The sequence below is a fragment of the Lissotriton vulgaris genome, chromosome 7, assembly GCF_964263255.1.
Source record: "Lissotriton vulgaris chromosome 7, aLisVul1.2, whole genome shotgun sequence".
Classification (NCBI taxonomy): domain Eukaryota; kingdom Metazoa; phylum Chordata; class Amphibia; order Caudata; family Salamandridae; genus Lissotriton; species Lissotriton vulgaris.
The window spans coordinates 42512788-42522222 of NC_141695.1; positions in this window are offsets into that span (position 1 = coordinate 42512788).

A 9435-nucleotide genomic window follows, 5' to 3' on the forward strand; every position below is an offset into this window, starting at 1 on the left:
TTCTTCTGACTAAAAAAACCCCTTAAATAAGTATGCCAGCATTTATTGCCATGGATACATTAAACAATCCTATCTGTGGCCACAAACTATAGAGCGTTCTAAAACGAAACGCTAGAAGCAAAATGCTTCGTGAAAAAGGTCCAAACTGCACACAATGATGCAGATCGGATACTCAAGACCCCGGAAATCGGCACCGCAGTAGCGTTCACTGAATTCTGGACGAGCCCCAAAATACTTCACAAATCAACAATAAACTGTCCCAAGTCCTTTTCCCGCTTCCAGGACCTGAAGCGCTGCTCAATTCTCCCGATTGCATCCACTTTCGGACCGGTGTTTCAGGCAACGGAGATCCGAATGGCAGAACGAAGCCTCGTTCTGCGCAGCGCTGCTTACAGCGGGAAGACGCCAGGAAGGTAAAAACGCTCACAACGGGATTCCGAGGAAAGTCACACAACATGTACTGGCAAGGACCCAAAAACCTAACCAGGTAAGAAACCAAGCCCCGATCAGAGACACGGGCACCTAGTTATAGAAGGAATGGAAGAAACAAGGGGGCGGAGGCTACCGAAAGGTAGACACAAACAGAGGACACTGGACTTTCTCACGCAAACAGATAGATAAGAAGAAAAAGAAAAACTGCCTAATTCCTAACACCAGGGCCTGTAAAATAAATGCTACTAGTGGGCTTGCAGCACTGATTGTGCCACCCACAGAAGTAGCCCGGTAATGGTAACTCAGACCTGCCACTGCAGAGTCTGTGCGCACGTTGTAACTGCCATGCCGACCTGGGAAGTTAACCCACTTACCAGGCCCCAATGATCCCTTTTCTTACATATAAGTCACCCCTAATGTAGGCCCAAGGTACCCCTGTGGGCAGGGTGATGTGTATGTTAAAGGTAGGACATGTATTGATGTGTGTGGCATGTCCTGGTAGTGAATTATAGTGTAATTTGTTTTTCACTATGGAAAGACCATCTGTAGAATGGGAGTTTTGCTTATAACATCTTATAAGCATACCTTCCCATTGGGACAAGATAGGGAAATGAAGTTTAGTATGCCTAGACTCAGAATGTAAAAATGCATCTTTTAATAAAGATGATTTTTATGTTCTGTGTTTGAAAAAACTACTTTTAGAAAATGGGTATTTTCTTGCTTAACCATCCTATGTGCCTCTGCTGGTTTGTGTATTGACTGGCTGGCTTTTGAATAACAGGTGCTGGGATGTGCATTCTCCCAGATGGCAACAGGGGGGTTATGTGTATCCTGCCTTCCCTGAATGAGTCAGGGCTGGGATGAATAGAACTGAATTTGCATTCAGAGTAGTGAGAGGAGTTTTCAATAGCACCTGAAAAGGCCTAGTCTGCATTTAGAGTGGAGGGAGAAGATTTCCCTTGCCCCTGAATAGGCCCTGTCTGCCTTGGACAATGCTGTCTCCACCTCCTACTGGGAAAGCCTGGCCAGAGAGGACCAAATTGGTTTGGACTAAGCACAGATACTCTCTGCCTGAAAAAACAAATGAATTTTAAGTATAAATATTGGGGCCCAGAACCCAGAACATTAGAACTTGCTGGAATCAAGAACCTGCCAAGAAGAAGAGCTGGAAGAGCTGCCAGGAGCTGTTGTGTCTTTGTTGGGCTGGTCTGCCGTTGCTGCTTCTGCCTTGGGCAGTAAAAGGACTGGACTGAACTTTCTTTACTTGTGCTGAGTATCACCAAGGGCTTGAAGTAGAGCTTGCCTCCTGTTCTGAAGTCTCAGGGACTGCAAAGACTTCACCAACCTGTGAGTATCACTTCTGGAACCTCTGTTTCAGTTGCCACAGAGAAGGGAAAAGCAACCAACTCCTTTGCTGGTTCCATGCCCTGAAGGCACCGCAAAGGCCACCACATATCTCACACCACAACCCAGGTATCACCGATGACGACCCCCGCCACTGCTTACACAGTGACCTGTCGGCACTGCACTTTGCGCTGCCTTGCTTCACTTCACTGCCCGGGTCTCACCGACGCTGTTGCTGCACGCTGACCGCAACCTCCATGACTCATCGTGGCTTAGGGGCACCGCTCATAAGTTACACGACACACTGCCACGTCCCACACCGTGGTCCAGATAGACCAGCTCCAGCTTCACTCAACCGGCTCTGTTGCCTGCACAGTGATCTGTCAGCACCGCAACAAGTGCCGCCTTTACCCCGCACGGCAGCTCTGATCTCACTGACACCGCTGGATGACCGTCACCGGGCTGCTGCCTCCACCACGACTGGAGGGCACCTCACGCTGCTCCGCAACACACAGCGATGATTGCCACGACCGGCCTGCACTCACGGGTCGGCTGCAACACAAAAGGTACTGTTTACGAGTCTGTTGACACCTCTGACTGATGCAGTCAAATGGAACTGTTGGAATCTGTTGTTTACAGCACCACGGTATCACCGGATGGAGCTACCAACTTCAAGGAATTGTGTAGTTCAAGTATTCTTGAAAAGTGCATACTTTTAAAGTACGGTATGTTGGATTTTTGTAGTTTTGGTCATATAAAGATATTGGATATTCTTCTGAAGTGGTGAGGTGTACTTTTGTAGTATTTTCACTGTATTACTGTTGGTTATGTGCAAATGCTACCAAGGGGGTGAGCAGGGTTTTTTTTAGGAGTGTAATTCCCTTCCCTTGACTAGGAAGAAGGATCCCTACTTGGACAAAGGGGCAAGCCATTGCCAACTAGAGACCCCCCACTTCTAACAATACTTGATTGGCATATTTGTTGTTTTGGTAAGTCCTTTCCCTTGTAAAGTTGTATACCATATACCCTGGGCCTGTACTTCAAATGCTACTTGTGGGCCTGCTACATAAGTAGCCTTTCAAACCTGCCTCAGGCCTACCACCGCAGTGCCCGTGTGTGCAGTGTACTTCCACTTTGCCTTGGCATTGAAAACTATTTGCCAAAGCCTTGAATGCCTGTTTTATTATATATAAGTCACCACTAAGGTAGGCCTTAAGTAACCCTAAGGTCAGGGTGCTATGTAAGTAAAAAGTAAGACATGTACCTTTATGTTTTGCATGTCCTGGTGGTGACTAACCGCCTATTTCATTCTTCACTACTGAAAGGCCTACCCCTCTCATAGGCCAGCACTGGGAATTCTTATAGATACTTTTATGCTGCAGATCTTGATCAGAGAGAAGTAGCTTGTTTCAAATTTGATATGTTTGGAATGGTAATAATGAACTGTCCTCACTGTTGAAGTTGGATTTAACATTACTGTTTTAGAAATGACACTGTTAGAACGTGGACCTTTTACTGTACTTATTCCTCTTTGTGCCTGACATCCTACCTCCAATTCCCGTCTGGGTGGCAACTACACTTTATGCATTCCCTCTAGACAGCCACAAACATAGGAAGGTAAGGCTCATCTGCATTCTGATAGCCTTCCTGGACAGTAAGGGGGAGAGGTGTCTCACACTTACATCTAAGTATTCTGAGGCTGTCCTCACTATAAATCACAAATCTATCCCCTGGGGTTAGCCTGGCAGATAGGACTGGGGTGAAAGGGATCCTTGTGCACTTCAGAGAGTTCTTTTGAAGTCACCCAATACATTGAAGGTACTTTTGGGTATACGTACTGGGGCTCTGGCCCCCACCAAGGCAGACATTGTGTGGGACTTGTAACCAGACACTGCTGGCTCTACATCTGCATGTTGCCAGAAAGACTCTGGTGCTGCCAGGAGTGACTGTCGCTTTGCTAACTGTTTTGCACTGTTGGTCTGCTGCTTCCTAAGTGCTGTGCTGCAGGGGGGGTTGCCACTATGCAAACTCCCTTGTTTACTGACCTGCTCCCTGCTATCCCGGCTATCTCTGTGCTGTGCTCTCTATCCATGGTCTTTAAGGGCTTTTTGTCTTTCCCACTGTTCCCCGAAGTCTCAGGGCCAGAAAAGACTTCAAACTCCCCTGACTGCATGAGACGTTGTACAACAGTCGAGCAGTTTGCTCTGACCTGCATTTATAAGTGACTATAAATTCAGTAATGCCAGCTTCCTGGTCCTCAGCCATCATTGGGTCCATTTTTAAGAAAGGTGATAGGGATAGCCCACTCTGTTATCGCCCTACATCAATAATTGATGTTTCGGTGAAGGTTTTGGGGCGGGTGATTTTAAACAGGTTGTTGGAATGGGCAGATGCCAATCAAATTATCACAGATGTCCAATATGGGTTCCGACTGGGGAAATAAACTATAGATCAATGCCTCAACTTGTATCTTATCACTACGAAATATACAGTAGCTAAGTCAGGGGCATTGTATTTAGCTTTAATGGACCTCACTGTGGCCTTCAATCATGTAAATCGCCGCAAACCGTGATCAATCATGGGTGACCTCGGAGAGAACCCGGTAATATTTAATATTTTAAAATAGTTACATTCCAATACCTCAGTGGCGGTCAGATATACAATCGATGGGAAAGTGTTGGACTTGGCCCTTTTCCCCCACAATTTTTCGCTTTTCGCCCCCCTAATTTAAGGCTGTCTCCCCCATGGTAAATATTATTGTATAGGCCATGTGAGGTATGAGATGCCCTTTGTAATGTGTAATGTCATGCAATGGTGTGTACACTTATTTTTCCCCATTGTGTAAAATGTGCCATGGTGAACTGCTATTTTTAAAATGGATGCCAAGTCTATGTGTGTGCCACCTGACTGCAGTAGGTTAGCGGTCTAGTCGTTAGGTACCCAGCCACCCCAGCATTTAGAGGGAAAGCCTGGCACCCAGGGTGCTCTACTCCTCCCCCTGAGCCAGTTTAAACCAGCTAGCCAGAGAATTCCAGAAGCTGCTGGCACTGTCTGGGAGGTGGGGTGAGGGGTATAAATAAGGGGGATGTGCCACCATGTGCAGAGACAGACCTGGGACAGGAACGTGAGGGGACCTGCTGCCAGGGGGTACCACCACTTGGGCCTGTGTGCTGGACCCTGCACCCATCCATCACCCCTCTACTGTACCCAGGGCTAGTGGAAGCCTCATTTCAGGAGTTCAGGCTGCTGTTCAGGAGGAGGGCCACGCTGCAGTGGAGAATGGTGTCAGCCTACCGCCCTGTTTTGATGAAGCCCCCACTGACTGTTGACTTGGCTACTGCTCTGTCCCCCAGGCCCTTGAAGAAGGAGGGCCCTCCTAGGTCCCTGAAGTGCCGGGACCCTGCGCCATGCAAGCGCTGCATCCAGAAGCGCCTAGAAGGGAAGGAGCATCTTGGACCTCCCCAGGAGGTGAGGAGTGTAACCCTGGGGCTTGCTGCTGGGACTGTCTGCCCCCCTTTTTGCTGTGTGCCTAGAAGAAGCGTTGTGCGCTAAAGCGCTGTAGTAGGAGGATTGAGCCCCCAAGGAGCTGTGCTGCCTGGAAGCGCTGTGGGGCCCCGGAGAACTGTTATTGGGGAAGCGCTGTGCTGAGAAGAAGCGCTGCGTGCTTGCTAGCGCTGCGCAGCTGGAAGAGGCTGCCTTTGTGCCCCACGTGGTGTTAAGTTAAGCGCTGTGCCCTCTAAGCGCTATGCCCAAGTCGCGCTGCAGGCCCTACTCAGCCCGGGGCCAGGAAGAACTGTGTGGCGTGATCAACTACCCCTGCTTCATATATGATTAATCAGCAGGTGCCTACCCCGCACTGGCGCCGAAGCCGAACTCACCGCCGTGGCCCTTGGGCCGTCTGAAGAAGCGCCGTGCCTGGGATCACCACCGCGACCTTGGGTCGCTGATCAAGGGAGTGCCGCTAGTGACTGGACCCTCGTGGCAGCCACCGGAGCCAGGAGAGGGTCACCGCGGCATTGAGGAAGCCGCGCGGGGCCTCACATAAGCCGGGACGGGCGGCATCACGTGGGTGGGGGTGCCGGTGACCGGCCGCGCCCCCCAGCTGCCGCACATAGATTGGCTGTTGACGGCGCGCCCCATATACTATAGGCACACATATATTAGGGAAAGTCCCAGCCTTTTCCTATCTGGGCATTTCTTACGATGGACATTTGAACTTCAAACACCTATTAGAGGAGAAGTGCCTCGCCCTGACTAGGTCCACAGGTTCTATTGTTAATTTTGCACAAAGACTAGGTCGCCGGACCCTGGCAACAATTTTAAAGTTGTATAATTCAATTTATTGTTTTAAGTTTTTATATGGAAGCGAGCTTTGGGGATTTGTTAAAGCTAATAAATTGCAAAGTGAGGAGAACAAGTATCTTAGGCGTTTACTGAAAGTCCTTCATGGCACTTTTGCATATAGGAGCCCATTAGGATCGCGGACGGACTTGCGTCCGTCCGCGACCCCAGAGCAGGAGGGAACCTCCGCATGGCATGCAGAGTTACCTCATGTGCAATTAGGATGTGACTGCCACCCTGGCGGTCACATCCTCTATTTTTAACATTGCGGCGGGTGCGGCTTCAAGCTGCACCCGCAGCAATGTTAAAAATGCAGGCATTGCATTTGTATGTAGAAAGTGGCAGGCACCGCGCGGTGCCTGCCGCTTTCTGCATACAAATGCTGGGGGGTACCATAGGTACCCCCCATGTGCACCCCCCACCCCTCTTCACCTAGGGGCCTCGCAACGGGCCCCTGCAGTGAAGTTCCACATGCTTTTCCACGGCGGAAAAGCCGCTGCGGAAAAGCATGTATCAGAGCCCATCCTAATCTGGCTGACGGTGTCTGAGAGACACCGTCGCCATATTAGTGCTTTTCCTCCGCGGTTGTAAGCCAACCGCGGCGGAAAAGCTGCGGACGGAAACCAGGACCCACCAGCCATCCTAATGTGGCGGTGGGTCTTTGGTGGGTCCACTGCGGATTTTCCGCATCCTCCGGGCCGACGGTGGCTTCCGCCGGCCAAGAGGATGCAGAAAATCCGCAATCCGAATAAGCCCCATAGTGTTCACGAAGAAGTGAGGCTCCAATACATTGCAGACTTGGTGGCAGTTAAACCCCCTACTCTGTTGGGTGAAGGTGTGGTCAAATACAGAGGCGGGTTTGAGTAGGCAGGTCATTAAGGACTGTCTCTCCTTAGATCACACGTTCAAAATTCCCTGGTTCAAATACGTCACTGATTCTCTTTTTAATCTAGGGCGTGTAGATCTGTTTAGTAAACCAGATAAAATGAGAACCCAGGATAAGGCAGCCACTAAAGACCTGTAATTTAAGTACGCCAGGGGGCAACGTGAAGCCAGAGAACTTTCTAAACAGAGGGTGAGAGAACACATATTAGTCAAATCAACCCAGGGTATAGAACCATATCTTACACTAATAATCAGTGCACATGATAGATTTGTAATTACCCATTTTAGATTAAATCTTATTAATCATTTTATGGCAGTACCTGCAGGTTTTATTATGAATTTAGATGAGAGAGGGCCCTGTGGCTGAGGCAATAGGTCTCCACAGGATACCCTACATCTAGTTTTACTTTGTCCATATTAGGCCTAACCAAGATTTTTTTTTCTGAAGAGCCTTTTTAGAAAAAGTTAGTTTTACGCAGGCATGCATAGCACTGTTGTTTTTAAAATTGACCTCAGATGTTTTTACACTCTTTTGTGTTTTCAATTTTTTAGGAGCTGCTGTAAAGTTAAGAGCCACAAGTCTAGAGGTATTCTTGTCATCCTGTCCCATCATGGGCGCCACCATTGTTATAGAAGATTATCCTACGGCTCATTGTATAATTGTTAACTTGTACTAAATTGGGATGGATTGATATTGACAGAAGGGGACATAGGAGAGGGTACGATAGTATACATTACGGGTATTAATTGTGTGGTATTCCCTTTTAAAGATTGTTTGTGTGATGTTGGTATTTGTCATAAAAAATTTATCTTTTATGGTAATATTTTCTGTTTGCTGAATAAAAATTATTATTATTATTATTATGAGTGACTTTGTTTTCAATTCGGCCAGCATGCTTCCCCCTTTGCTGAGCACTCAGTGGTTGAACAACTAGCTGAACACTTGCCGATTGCCACCACACTCATAGCAGCTGCTCATCGTGACTCATTACCCTGATGATGAGGGGCATGTCCTGAAGTGGGAGGCTCACCAGAGCCGCACAGTACTTCCTGCATCAACCACCGCAGAGGTGTCCTGATCAGCTGACTACGCTGGCCCCACTCATTAGACCTGCTGTCAACTTCTGCAGCCCGATTCCTGGATGGGCCTTGGCGTTGCGGGCTTACATTCTCTAACAATGTTCTAAGGTACTGTACTTTGTCAAACCCGCGCTTCCTCATGGCCGGCACCGAAGCATAGCCTGCTTGGCCCACTGACATCCTTCCAGTGCCTTCGGACTCTGGGAGTTTACTTGCATTTTGATATCGGGTGCCAGCTTCGGTGGAGGGTCGCCCTTCCACATTTGATTGTTTCTCTATGGTCCAGCATGACTGCACACAAACAGTGAAGTACAGGGAGAACTCTGAGCATTGCATTTTTCTTTTGTGACATAAAACGTGCACGTCTTGAAAAGCATATATCGTATTTATATAGTTTGGGCCTCAAATTGCTAATAAAATAGCTATTTTCATAAACCTGTGTGGAGTCTTTTTGTTGTGTTTTCATTGTGGTATTGTGTGTGGGGGTGTTGCACAAATACTTTACACATTGCGTCTTTAGATAAGCCTTCCCACTATGTGCCAAGCTACCAGAGGGTGAGCACTGGTTGTCTGTTTTGTCCATTTAGCTTACACTGACTGGAGTGGTGGGTTTTATCTGGCCAGTTTGTACACCTTAGCCAACCGGAAACCCCATATCTAACACTAGAGCACACAGTCTTCTTTGTTAAGTATAAATTATCAAGTGACAAGATCTTCTCTAATAACTCAAGGCTCCTTACAAACGTTAGTATCTACTACGTAGAATCGTTCTCCTGTTGGAAATGTTTTCTGCACAAAAAAACACCAAAAAAAAAACAGTTGTGTGGAGAATAAGAAATACAAGGCAACTGTCAGTTGCAAACAGAGTTACTCTTGAATGCAAACATTTATAACATCTTCAATACCTGTACACAGCTATACGGCATTAGGAGCACATGTGTTTGGTAAACAGTTACAGCCATGAGCAGGCCCCAAGCTGTACAAAATTACGTAGAAAACAAGAATGGTAGTTACAGCCACTAAGTAAACTGTAAAAGAAACTTGCACTCTCATTGGATGATGTCATCAATGGTGCCATTTGAGATGTCATCAATGATGTCATAAGTGAGGTCATAAGCAGTATAAGGTGGGGTGGAAGTTATAGTTAGCGCTTCTAATAATAACTTTTGAATTTTTGTTATTTTAGATCAAAACTTTAATATTGTCAGTGAGCAATTCAGCTATCTGTAACATTAATTTAACCTTTGTTTTTTTCAGTGAATGTCTCCATTTACATTTTTTTTAAAACAGATATTTTTATCACACCTAACTATAACGTTACTTTAACCATTGTTTTTTCAATGCATTTCTATT